A 13923-nucleotide genomic window follows, 5' to 3' on the forward strand; every position below is an offset into this window, starting at 1 on the left:
TTTATGGGGGTTAAAAATCAAGATACTTTATTGATGTCTTCTTTGATTTGTTTAGGATCATTGTCTTCTTCAGTCTTAAGAATATTATTTGATTTCCTATTTTATAATTCATTATTTTAGTAGTATTAGAATTTCTGTTCATGTTTTAGTACTATTATAATTTATATTCATATTTTAATAGTATTAATATTTCTTAGTTACTTTTCCTAGTAGAATTATTATTAGACTACTATAAATAGTTTGTTGTGTTTCAAGTTATTCATAGTTATCATCAATAAAATTTATAATTTTTTTTTTAATAAAAATAACTAGATATTTTGATTCTATTTTGTATAGAGATTATGTTAAAAGTCATCAAAATAATTGATCAAACGTTTTCTAAATCATATTTCACGTTAATACAATTATTAACTAAAATAAAGCAAACTTCGAAACCTTACAAAATTTTAACCGGTGCTTTTTAAGATAAAATAATCTAAACGCTCTTAAAATAAAATGAAGAAAAATTTATTTAATACAAAAAGTGATACATCATTAAATTACATCTATAGGTTTGCAACACTGGGTGGTAAGACGGTCAATTGAGACTCTTAGATGTATTATTCAAGAGATATATATTCTCTTTCTCTAATAAGGGTGATCACTGAAGGGCTTATTCGGTTGTTAACTTTAAGGTGTCAGAAAATTAGTCGAGATGCGCGTAAGCTACCTAAACACCTCGATCATTTAAAATTTAAAAAAAAAAAAAAAAAAACTTATTTTAATTGCAAAATTTACTTGTTCCTATTAAGAGAATTTTTTTTTTTTTTTTTTTTTTTAATATTTTTCATAGTAACAAGGACCATTGTTCGTTATAGTCCAAAAGCATATCTTCCTTTGTCGCTTCAAATATAAACTTGTTATTGGAATTAATAGTTGTTTGGAATGATAATCAACTCCGGATTTACAATAAATTTTTCAATGACCATGGAGGAGGGTTTTTTTATTTTTAATTTTGTTAATTTTGTTTAAAAATATTTGAAGTCTTTGATTGATTTTTCAATCTGTCGCTTCTTATATTTATTAATTTTTAAACATTATAAAATTATTGTATAATCAAAAAATATTTTTTCCTAAATATTTATGGTTTTTAATTATGTTAGATAAAATTATATTTTTACTTTAATGAAAAATATTTTTAGAACACTTTTCATAATTCATATACCATTATGTCTTATTGTTTTGCGTATTTTTTTTACATTAAGATAAAGATAAAAAAGTTTTATGTGCATTTTATCAGATTTAGTATGCTAGATTACGAATTTAAATAACTAATTTTTGGAGAAAATTTTCATTACATATAACATTTGGGCTTCTTAATTACTTATGAAACCCTCTAGGTTTATTTTTTTTATTTTTATTTTTTAATTATAAACCTTGAGGGTAATAATCTTTTATAGCTTAAAAGCCACAATAATAACTATTACCACCTTTGGTAACTTAAGTGGTCGGAGGAGCATTGAGACGTGTGGTGAATGATTCGAATCCTTTGAACGGTTTTAAACAGGTGATCATGACGGTAAAATGTCCTAATAGTTATCATCTACATGGATAAGTCAGTGCACGCAAGCGGACACAGACACCAATATACAATATATTTCACTTTTTATTGCTATTGTTATTTGTTTTTTAAATTTATGAAATATTAATTACTCTTTTATTAGACTAATTGAAATTTAATGACAGTGTAATTGTTTATTTGAGATATGCAATTTCTAATTACTAATTTTTCATTTTATTATTTTATTTTCACACGGAAAAATAAAACGGCAAGTGTTTTGGGTGAAATAAAGCCATCGTGGAACTACGTCGTTTTACCTTTATCATCTTCCCGCCACTTTCGGGTATTAAGGCGGTGTTGTAGTCTTTAGATTCAATACAAAAATCTCCAGACAACCCGGAGACTTAAGGCGGTGTTGTAGTATTTAGATTCAATACAAAAATTTCCGGACAACCCGGGGACTGAATCTGAAGACGCTACCACGTATTGGGCTTTGGCGGTTTGATAGTCTTTATATACCGTGAGTTCACTATTTGTTTCCAGTTTTCCTTCTATACTTATATTGTTGCTATTATTTATTTTTATTTTTTTTCCTTATTGAGTTGACTGCTCATTAGGGCTTGGTTAGGGTATAGCATTTTCTTTCTTTTCAATTGGGGTTTGAATTTATTTGAAATATACTTCCAATATGGCAGATCTGGGTGGTGCTGCGGAAGCACACGCCCGATTCAAGCAATATGAGTATAGAGCAAACTCGAGTCTTGTTGTCACGACGGATTCTCCCCCACGTGATACTCACGAGCCCACCGGCGAGCCTGAATCTCTCTGGGGTAAGATTGACCCCAGAAGCTTTGGTGACCGTTCTTACAGGGGCAGACCCCCGAGTTAGATGAGAAATTAAAGAAATCTAAGAAGAAGAAGGAGCGTGATCCGCTTGCTGAACCTGTTCCTCGACAGAGCAAGAGATGTCGTCTTCGTCAAGAGAGTGTTCTTACTTCCTCTGAGGAAGGGCTTTACCAGCCCACGACCGAGGAAACCAGAGATGCCTATGAGCATATATGCTCAGTGTCATTCAACAACAGTTGGGTGGTTAGCCTCTTAATATTGTTAGTGCGGCTGCTGACGAGATTTTGGCCGTTCTTAAGAATGACACTGTTAAAAACCCTGATAAGAAAAAGGATATTGAGAAGTTGTTGAACTCTATACCAAATCATATCTTTGATCAGTTTGTTTCCGTTGGAAGGCTTATTACTGATTATCAAGATGGGAGTGATGCTGGGGCTTCCACTGCTAATGGCGATGAGGCACTTGATGACTATAATAGCTATGAGGCACTTGATAACAATATGGGCGTGGCTGTTGAATTTGAAGAGAATGATGATGAAGAGGAAGAGAGTGATCTGGATATGGTTCAGGAGGGTGACGAGGATGATGATGATGTGGCTGAGCCCAATTGTTCTGTGGCTATGCAAATGGGCGGTGGCATTGAGGATTATGACTCACAGGACGCGAATGAGGGCATGAGTCTTAATGTACAGGATATAGATGCTTATTGGCTTCAAAGGAAAATCTCTCAAGCTTATGAGCAAAAAATTGACCCGCAGCAGTGTCAGAAGCCTGCAGAAGAGGTTCTAAAGACGCTTGCTGAGGGAGATGATTGGGAAGTTGAGACTAATCTGTGGGTTCATCTTCAGTTTGAGAAATTCAGTCTCATTAAGTTTTTATTGCATAACCGTCTGAAGATTGTGTGGTGTACTCGTTTCGCAAGGTCCGAAAACCAGGAAGAGAGGAAGAAGATTGAGGAGGAAATGATGGGTTTGGGTCCTGATTTGGTTGCAATTTTGGAGCAGTTGCATGCAACGAGGGCAACTGCCAAGGAAAAGGCAGAAGAATCTGGAGAAGAGTATTAGAGAAGAGGCTCGCAGGCTGAAGGATGGGAGTGGTGGAGATGGTAACAGGGATAGGAGGGCTTTTGTTGATGGAGATGCAGATGATGGATGGTTGCGGGGTCAGTGCCAGTTACTCTATCTAGACAGCCTTGCTTTTGAACAGGATGATCTTTTGATGGCAAATAGAAAGTGTCATCTTCCTACGGGGTCTTATAGACATCTTAGCCAGGGATATGAAGAAGTTCATGTGCCAGCATTGAAACCAAATCCGCTGGATCCCAATGAGAAGTTGATAAAGATAACTGAAATGCCAGAGTGGGCACATCCAGCTTTCAAAGGAGTGACACAGTTGAACAGGGTGCAGAGTAGAGTGTATGAGACTGCCCTTTTTTCAGCAGATAATATACTGTTGTGTGCTCCTATCGGGGCTGGGAAAACTAATGTTGCCATGCTTACCATACTTCAGCAGTTAGCATTGAATCAGAAACCAGATGGTTCATTCAACCATAGCAACTATAAGATTGTCTATGTGGCACCGATGGAAGCTCTTGTTGCTGAAATCGTCGGTAATCTTTCTAATCGTTTGCAGGTATATGATGTCCAGGTGAGGGAGCTAAGCAGAGACCAGACACTCACGCACCAACAAATTGAAGAAACACAAATAATTGTGACCACTTCTGAGAACCAGAAAATCAGGGGATCGAACCTACACGCAGCTTGTGAAACTGCTTGTTATTAATGAAATTCATTGCTTCATGTAATAGAGGGCTTGTGCTTGAAAGGATTGTTGCTAGGACGTTAGGCAAATTAAAACTACAAAAGCATATTCGGTTGGTTGGGTTGTCAGCTACACTCCCCAATTATGAAGATGTGCTTTATTTTACGAGTGGATTTGGGAAAAGGGTTGTTCCACTTCGACATATTATAGACCCGTCCCTCTTTCTCAACAGTATATTGATCACGGTCAAGAGCCACTGCAAAGGTTCCAGTTGATGAATGATTTGTGTTATGAAAAGGTTATGGCAGTTGCTGGAAAGCATCAAGTTCTTATTTCGTTCACTCCGGAAGGTACAGCAAAAACAGCTCATGCATACGAGATGCCGCAGTTGACAAGATACCCTTGGTGGATTCTTGAAGGAGGACATTGTCAGCCGTGAGATTCTCCGAAGTCACACAGATATGATCTTAAAGACCTTTTGCCTTATGGTTTTGCAATTCATCACGCTGGGATGACAGGGTGACCGTCAAGTTGTTGAGGATCTTTTTGGTGATGGATGTGCAGTGTTGGTTTCCATGCAACTCTTGCTTGGGGGGTGAATTGCCTGCTCATACAGTGATCATTAAGGAACCCAGATTTACAATCCAGAAAAAGGGGCATGGACCGAGCTTAGTCCTCTGGATATTATCAGATGCTTGGTCTTGCTGGAAGGCCTCAGTATGATTCATATGGGGAAGGGATTATCATACTGGTCATAGTGAACTTCAATACCATCTTTCTTTAATGAATCAACTGCTCCCTATTGAAAGTCAGTTTGTGTCCAAACTAGCTGATCAGTTAAATGCTGAAATTGTCCTTGGGACTGTCCAAAATGCTAAGAAGCCTGCAATTGGATTGGATACACTTACCTGTACATTCGTATGTTATGAAATCCTTTGCTTTATGGTTTGTCGCGTGAGTTCTGAAGAAGATGTAACATTGGGGAAGGAGAGCTGATTTGGTAAGAATCTCTATAGTTTAGCTTCTCTTTTTTCTTTTTCTTTTCTTTTTCTTTAATTGGCGGATCTCTTTGTTATCAGTTCATTTGTTTGATCTTTTGGATGCACGTTAGTTCTAGTTCCATTTTTGATCTGTTCTTTTCTCCTGAGGTGTTCCTTAGTATGGGGGAAATTTTTCGTTCACCGAAATGAATCATTTTTTTGGTCCTTTGCATGAGGTTTGACTAGGCATTAAAGATATGTATGTAAACTTATTTCTGCCCATGATTGTTTCCATCTCGCACTAAGGCTTTTATTTTTACTTTTTAAATTTGATTTCAAAGTTCTATGATTGAGAGTCTCTGTGTGTGCGGTTGCAATTTTTGTTTCAACTTCCTTAGGTTATATTTGTATCCTTTATAGTAATTTCATAAATTATTCATCATACTTGCTGTGTTGTTACAACAATGGAACTGTCTTTAAGGACACAATAAGAAAAAAAAAAAAAAAAGTTTTCAGTCTCCTCCCTAAGTCTTTTTCTATTATAATGGCGGTCTTGTACACCTTGTAGCTCACCAAATGATTGTCATGCACGTTGATTGGATCATTTTACGGCAGTTTATTTAATCATCCTAGTTCTTCCCATTGGCGAAACTGATGGACTGTTGATCTCGTAGATCATTCCGCGCCACCTCTGGACAGATACTGGATCAAGTACCATAGGAAAGTGGTATTTCCAGGTTATGGACTTTGGTCGCATTGCAAGCTACTACCATATACTCATGGGACATAGCCCATATAATGAGCATTTGAAGCCAACAATGGGCGATATTGAGCTTTGCTGGCTATTCTCTTAGTGAAGAATCAAATATGTAAAAGTTAGGCAAGATGAGAAGATGGAGCTGGCTAAGCTGTTGCCTGTGTTCCCATTCCCATAGGAACGGCTGGAAGAGCCTAGCGCCAAGATTAATGTTTTGCTGCAGGCATCTTTCTCACTAAAGCTTGAAGGGCTTTCATTGGTTTCTGCATGGTGTTCATACTCAGTTTAGTTTTCTTCTTGTGGCCATGTTCTTTCTGTCATTCCTTTATTTTCCTGAGGAACACAAGATTTCACATATCCTTCTCATTTTAACATTTTTTTAATTAGATAGTGCGGGACATCTGGGAGCTCCTTTCGATTGTATTTGAAACGGGTTGGGCACAATTAGCAGAGAAAGCTTTGAACTTGAACAAAATGGTTACCAAACAGATGTGGAATTTCAAACACCTCTCCGCCAGTTTAAATGGAATCCCAAATGAAATTTTAATGAAGTTGGGGAAGAAAGATTTTGCATGGGAAAGGATATTATGTCTCTCAGTGCAGAGCTTGGGGAGCTCATTCATTACTCAGATGGGCAGAACAGTTCACAGATTTGTTCCCCAATTCCCAAAACTAAACATGCAGCGCATGTTCAACCGATAACTTGCACTGTTTTAAGGGTTGAATTACAATAACACCGACTCTAGGGGATGACAGGGTCCATGGATATGTGAGCCATGTGGTAACTGTGGAGGATAATGATATGTAAACATTATCATCATGATATTTATGCGGAGAACAGTACATAGATGAGGACCACACACTGAATTTTACTCTGCCAATCTATGACATATGCCGGCTCAGTATTTATACGTGTTGTGTCAGATAAGTGGCTGGGTTCACTAACTGTTTTACCTGTCCTTTCAGGCACCTATAGGCCAGAAAAGTTCCCCACCGACAGAGCTCTGGACTTACAACCTCTCCCGGTGACAGCATTGTGCAATCCAGCATTGAAAATCTTTATAAGGATTTAAGCATTTAACACTGTCCAGACTCGGTCTACTGTTTTGTTAATTCAGATGATAATGTCTTAGTTGCTGCACCCAACAGGGAGCGGGAACACGGTTGGCAGAGTGTCCATTTTGAGGAATTGTCAAAAACACATCTGATAGTCATGCGTGCTGTATTATAGCACCCATTACAGCTCTGCCAAGGAACGTTTCCTGTATGGGGAGGAGAAGTTTGGCCGGTCGTCTTGGAATGCAGGTGGTTGAATTAACTGGGGAACAGCCATGGATCTGAAACTGCTTGAGAAGGTCAAAATTATCAGTACTCCAGAGTAATGGATGTTTTATCCCGCCGCTGGAAGCAGAGGAAGTATGGCAGCAGGTTAGTCTTTTCATCGTTGATGGACTCCACCTGATTGGTCCTGTCTTGGAGATGATTGTTTCTCGGATGAGATATATTGCCAGCCAGGTTGAAACAAGATGCGTCTGTTGCTCTGTCTACTTCTCTTGCAAATGCCAAGGATCTTGCAAATGGAGGGGCTACCTCTCATGGCCTTTCAATTTTCCTCCAGGGGTTCGTCCTGTGCCTCTGGAAATACATACTCAGGGAGTGGATATATCCAATTTTGATCAGGATGCAAGCCATGACGAAACCCACATGTACTGCAATTGTCCACATGCCAAGAATGGAAAGCCTGTCTTGTATTTGTCCCTTCAAGAAAATATGTGCGACCACTGCTGTGGATCTGATGACATATTCAAGGATGGACGGTGATTAGAATTCAGCTTTTCTATTGCGGTCCCATGAAAACTTTGGAATATCTTAGTGGTATCAGTGAAGAGATGTTGAGCTGCTTTACGTCTTGAGCGGGGTACTTGCATGAGGGTTTAAACAGTTCGGATCAAGATGTTGTTTCAGAGCTATTCAAAGGTGGATTCATTCAGGTTTGTGTTATGAGTAGTTCGTTCTGTCAGGGAGTGCCATTGACAGCCATTTGGTGTTGTGAGAACACAGTATTTGATGGGCAGGAAAATGCTCATACGGACTATCCTGTTGCAGATCTATTGCAGATGATGGGTCGCCAATCGACCTCTGCTGGATAAGCTGGAAAATGTGTCCCTCTGTCATGCCCCTCGTAAAGAAAACTACCAGAACTTCTTGTATGAAGCATTTCCTGTTGAAAGTCATCTGCACCATTTCCTACGATTTCAATGCAGAAGTTGTCGCAGAGTTATTGAGAACAAGCAAGATGCTGTGGATTATCTCACTTGGACGTTCATGTACAGGAGGCTCACTCAAAATCCAAACTACTACAATCTCCAGTGTAAATCACAGGCATCTCTCTATCACCACAGATTTTCATTTGAGAATCCGAGATGCAGTGATCCTCATGTTAAGGCGAATGCTCTTCTTCAAGCACACTTCTCGAGACAATCATTGGTGGAACCTTGCATTGACCAGTGGGAGGCAGTGAACGGAATGAACAAAAAGTTTGCTGTTAGATTAGCAGCTTCATAAATTTGCATTTTACTAATGAGAATTATCCTATAACATTATATGATGATAATCACAAACACGGTACAAGGCACAACACTAGGGAAATCCTCACATCCATTTACTTGTATAAAAGGCTTCTGTCTTCAAACAAACAACTATTTACATCTATATCAATACTGCCATGAAAGAAATTACAATATTAGAAACATGATTTATGATGATATGATTTTTTTGTTTAACTTTTTATTCATTTTTTGTAACTCCACTTTTATATAAAATCATTATAAGATTTTTTTATAAGTATAATTATTGAAACATCAATCCAAATACCATAAAATAAATAAAAAAGTAAATAAATAACACTTGTATTATCCTGATTCGTTCTAATTAAAGAATTGCGTCAAATTCAAATAGAGATTTTATTAGTTTCAGAACCCTGAAGCAATTACAAATCACTAATGCGGCAGCTCATTCTCTCCCTCTATTTTCTTGTAACCCTAAGTTGCTCACTATTATATTATATAATAGAAAACCTATCCCATTGGGCTTACCTATATCTAAGTGACCAGACATAATATAATAAAACAATAATAGTTCATTACTAATTAAGACTTACCGTGAAGGGAGCATTGCCCCTCACCCCGCCCCTCACCGACGAGCGAGACCCCCAATGCGTTTACGTAGGGGTCAAGTTCATGCAAAGTATGAACCATATCTAACAATGGGATATTGATCTTTATACTAAATTAACAACTAATAAAAAATTTCAAATGAACTTACAAAAAAAAATCTTCAAATACTATTCATTTACAATTAATCACCATTATCAATCTCAGCTCCATTACAAACAATGAACAAATTCATCAGGTGCTTCATCATATAATCATTGACCTTCTTCCATTTTATACCAACAAAACCAATGTTTTAAAACGATTAGGCCCGACCCGCTTGCATAATTCAGTGTCAAGAGTATAAATCTTTTTTTTTTCTTAACATTTACAGTTTTACACTATGAATCATTCTTTTAAAACCATTGAAAACATTTCCTGGTTTTATTTTAATGGTTGTATTATACATGTGTTTTGTGAAGTTATTGGTGGTATTATATTTAATAATTTGCTTTACATGTGTAAAGTTTATATTAACTCAATAAATAACTATGTTAATTACAACACAAAAATATATAACAAATTGAATATAGTGGATGATATGCAAAAAATATACTCATTTTTTGAAGAATAATCACTGTAAAAGTTCGCTATATACTTTATTACTAGTTTCGCCTTCCAAGGTTAGCCTAGCGAGAGCAACCATCATATATATTTCCCAATGCTGCATCTGAACAAGATGGTTTAACAGTGCCTTCAACTTGAGACAGATTATAATTTGCGAGAAACAAGAGATGGCTGATTGTAATATCATCTTCTCTTCCCTTTCTTGTAATTTCATAATCCCACTTTTCCATCATACATTCTTAAAAAACAAAGAACTTCCAATTGTGAAAGAAAATAATAATGAAGAGTGTATCCCTTTCATTCCCAAAAATTCATTACTTACTCTTTTCACACTGCACATGAAAGAAATTACAAATCAAAAACTGATTCTAATGCGCTTCTGTTTAAAATACAAGAAGCAAAGAATGATAAGATTATTAGTGAATGTATAACGTATCATTAACTCCATATTAATCGAGATATTTCGCTACCTCCAAATGCCATTCTTTCTTTTTTCCATAATGTAAAAGCTGTACCGAGACATAAATATTTAATGAAATTTGGAACTAGAACAGAAAACTACATGCCTAAGTAAAAAGCACTTTAACACTATCGGAAAATTGATTTAAGCAAATGGATTACGACCTTTAAAAGACAAACATAGGTTTGCGAAATATTTGAAGCCTGTCAACTTTCTAGGAGGGATACAAAGTACAGTATACAGAATTGGATGCCTGTTTCAATAAGCTCAAATAGATCAAATGCAACAAGAAACGACCTCACGACATCTTAAACTTGTCAAAATTAACATATCAAAATCAAAGTTTATTCGAGAGAACAGGGCTTTGTCATACTAAGAGAGAAAACCAAAAAACACCTCACTGTACCAGTCATCAAGGGATTTCATCGAGGGTCTAGAGTAATTGGAGAAGCTTCTCATCTAGCATACTTTCATTGATAAGAACTTCCCATCTAGCATGTTGTACCATAATGTTCGATTCCTCCTCTGCATCGATCATCTCCCTGATCAACTGATATTAAACCACATTGTGACATGAAGATGCAAGCATTTATTGTTGACAAGATTAAAATGACAATGACAATGTTATTCTAAAGGGATTGTGTATATATGAATAGGTAATTGCTATCCTACAACAATTTGCTCTTTTAACGAAGCAATGTAGCATATGAAATATAGATGAGATGACTCACCACAATGTGAAAAGAAAAACAGACCTTATTAGGAACAAGGGCATTTTCAACCCCTTCAATTCCTGTTTCAACAAAGTACAGTTCCACTCATCCACACATTGTCAATGTCATAGACGTGTCCTTGGCTGATCTAACAAAGTCTGACGTTTTCTCTCCTCACTTGTCTTTCCTCTGCATCAAGGAGCACAGCTGAATTGCTTAGATTGCTCCTGGGCTTTTTAACTTATTTGTGAAGACCAACAACTACGCTCACCTCCTGTTGTATCCCTGGGCAATGATGAAGTCAGCTGCTCCAAGACACTGGAGATAATAGCTTCAGCCATAATCAGAAAAGGTAACTATTTGTAAGAAGAAAGAGCAGAGATATATTCGTGAAGCTTTTGACATCGTTTGAATTCTTATACTAAATAACATAAAGAAGCCTAGAAACCAACAAATGTTACATGGTGGCAAGGCCCTGCGCACCTTCTATTGATACCATAATTCAACAAAATATGTCAGACTTCAATGTTGATATATACCAAATCCTTTTAAAATAATGAATCAGTAATGGTGAGCCTGGTTGGCCAACCTTGAATCATCTTTGTTTGTTTTATGTATAGTTGTGTGTATTAATCTTTTATATATAAAGCAGAAGCAGTAATATATATTATTAAATTAATTATGAAGAATTTTATCCTTATATAGCTCACAAGAAAATGTGAAAACCAGAAGATTCAGCACCTGTTTCATCGCCAAAGTTTCTTCTTGTTACAAATATGTCCCTCAATGAAGTTTCTACCATTGAACTATAAAGAATTGGCCTTCATTCTTCATCTTCTTCATAACCCAGTGTTGTGACCTTTAGGGAGTACAGAGACAGTTATACACAAAGATTTAAGGGATGCAATTTTCCCAAGGAGGCAATGCTTGCAGTTTATGCTCAGCAGTGTTAAGTCCTGAGGTTGGTTAAGGACATCATCCATTGGGTAAAAGCACACTGACATATGAAAAATGCATTAATTATTTATAGGATTACAAATGACAGTGATAGTTTAATTCAAAAAAGGGTAGTAAATTGTTCTATTTAAGAAGCAAGTAAGGGATAGATATATAGATCAAGGCCAGCTCACCCAACAAAATGTGAAAACCAAGATTCAGTACTTGTTTCATGAAGCAAATTGCTTTTATTTCTACATGCATCATGAAGTTTCTGCAATTGCTGCCCTAGAGCATTCCCTGCAGTGAGGAATCAGTTTCTGCACATTAAAGATATAGCGATTCAGAAAGAGGATGATGTGATATGCTTTTGTTTAAACATCAAGAATGAAAAAATAAAGATTATTAGTAGAATGCATTACAACCATGTATTAACTCTGATATGTTTATTAATCACAATTCTTCAACTAATCTCTGAATGTCATTGTTCCTCTCTTAAATCGCAAAATACAGCACTGAGACAACAAATATTGATGAACTTGCAACTAGACTAGAAAATTACATGCCTCAGTATAAAAAAGAAACTTAAACAGTATCAGAAAATTGATTAAAGGAAAGTGGGATTATGACCTTTAACATACATAGTTCCAGGCCTGTCTACTTGTTCCAGGATGATACAAACTCAGTAGACAGAAAATGTTGGTTTCCATAAGCTCATATAGAGGAAAAAAAAAAAACACAAATTCATGACATCTTACTTGCCTGATAATAGAGGGACAACCAGAACAAACTTAGTTTTCTCATCAAGGGATTTCATAGAGAATCCAGTGTAATGACAGATGCAGTTGCTCAATATCTTCTTAAAAGTCACAACACAACTTTCATTGATAATTCCCCATTAGCTGCTTGTATCACTATGTTTGAATTCCTCCTCTGTTACGATTCATGGTTCCATGATCATCTGATGCTAAAGCACCACTCTCACATGAAGATGCTAATATTAATCCCATATACATTTTCTAAACAAAGGTTAATAAAATAGGTGATTGGCTACCATCAATGACAGTTTGTTCTTCTGAAGAACAACGTAGCAAATAGAACTCAGATGAGATGCTACTCACCAAGCAAATTTGAAAACCAAAAGATTTAGGACTTTTTCTCCAGGCCTGTCAAGTTCCGTGTGGAAAAATGTTCTTCCACGGGAATTTGATGCCGGGTTTCAATATGCTCAAAGGGAACAAACGCCTTAACATAGGTAACTTTCCTTACAACTTGATAAGAGAAACCTCAACTGAGTCCTCAGAATTTCATAGATGAAATTCAGTACAATTAGAGAAGCTCCCTGACAAACAACACAAAACCAGTTATTAAAGAGAAATGAATAGGTAATGCGGTATCATATAACAATTTGTTTTCTTGAAGAAGCAATTAGAAACGGAGATGAGATGCTACTCACCAAGAAACTTTGAAAACCAAAAGATTGCACTTGTTGGCTGTTTCATTGGCAACTTTTCTTTTCGATAGAATTGCCCGCACCGAAATTTCTGCTATTGAATGATTACAACTTGTCATTTCATTACTTGCCCCGGAGTATTTTCTCTGCCGATCATGACAAAGTTATAATTGTTAGCATAATAATTTTATCCTGGTCTGTCACTGTTTTCCAGCATGACAAATTCTGCAGAAGGAATTTAATGCCTGGTTTCAATTAGCTGAAAGTGAACAAATGTCTTAACATAGGAAGTTTTGCTGAAATTCAAGACACAATGTCAACCTTGATTCTTCAGGAAATCCATGACATCTTAAACTTGCCTCTCTGCATCAAATTAACATATCAAAATAAAGTTTAATTATAGAGAACATGCTTTTCAATGTCCCCACTGAGTAGAGAATGAGCAAGAAAATAAACCTATCACAATGAATCATCAAAGGATTTCATGAGGGAATCCACCGTAATTGAGAAGCTTCTGACATAAGAGCAATCCAACATAAGAGAAACCAAATAACAGATACATAAATCAGTTCTGCATAAAATTTAAAGAACATGCAAAACCAGTAATTTGTTGTGATATGCTTTCTAGTTTAAAATAAGGAAAAACAAATAAGTAGAAAGCTAACCAACCACTTGAGTCCTTTTGAGTACATAATCTC

The 13923-nt window shown here is 36.3% G+C and overlaps 1 pseudogene; it reads left to right on the top strand.

Annotated features, from left to right (window-relative positions):
- The first annotated feature begins 2228 nt into the window (after window positions 1-2228).
- On the top strand, window positions 2229-8449 carry LOC116117692 (annotated as a pseudogene).
- The last annotated feature ends 5474 nt before the right edge of the window (window positions 8450-13923 follow it).

This window comes from Pistacia vera, unplaced genomic scaffold (genome assembly GCF_008641045.1).
Source record: "Pistacia vera cultivar Batoury unplaced genomic scaffold, PisVer_v2 Contig820, whole genome shotgun sequence".
NCBI classification, from domain to species: domain Eukaryota; kingdom Viridiplantae; phylum Streptophyta; class Magnoliopsida; order Sapindales; family Anacardiaceae; genus Pistacia; species Pistacia vera.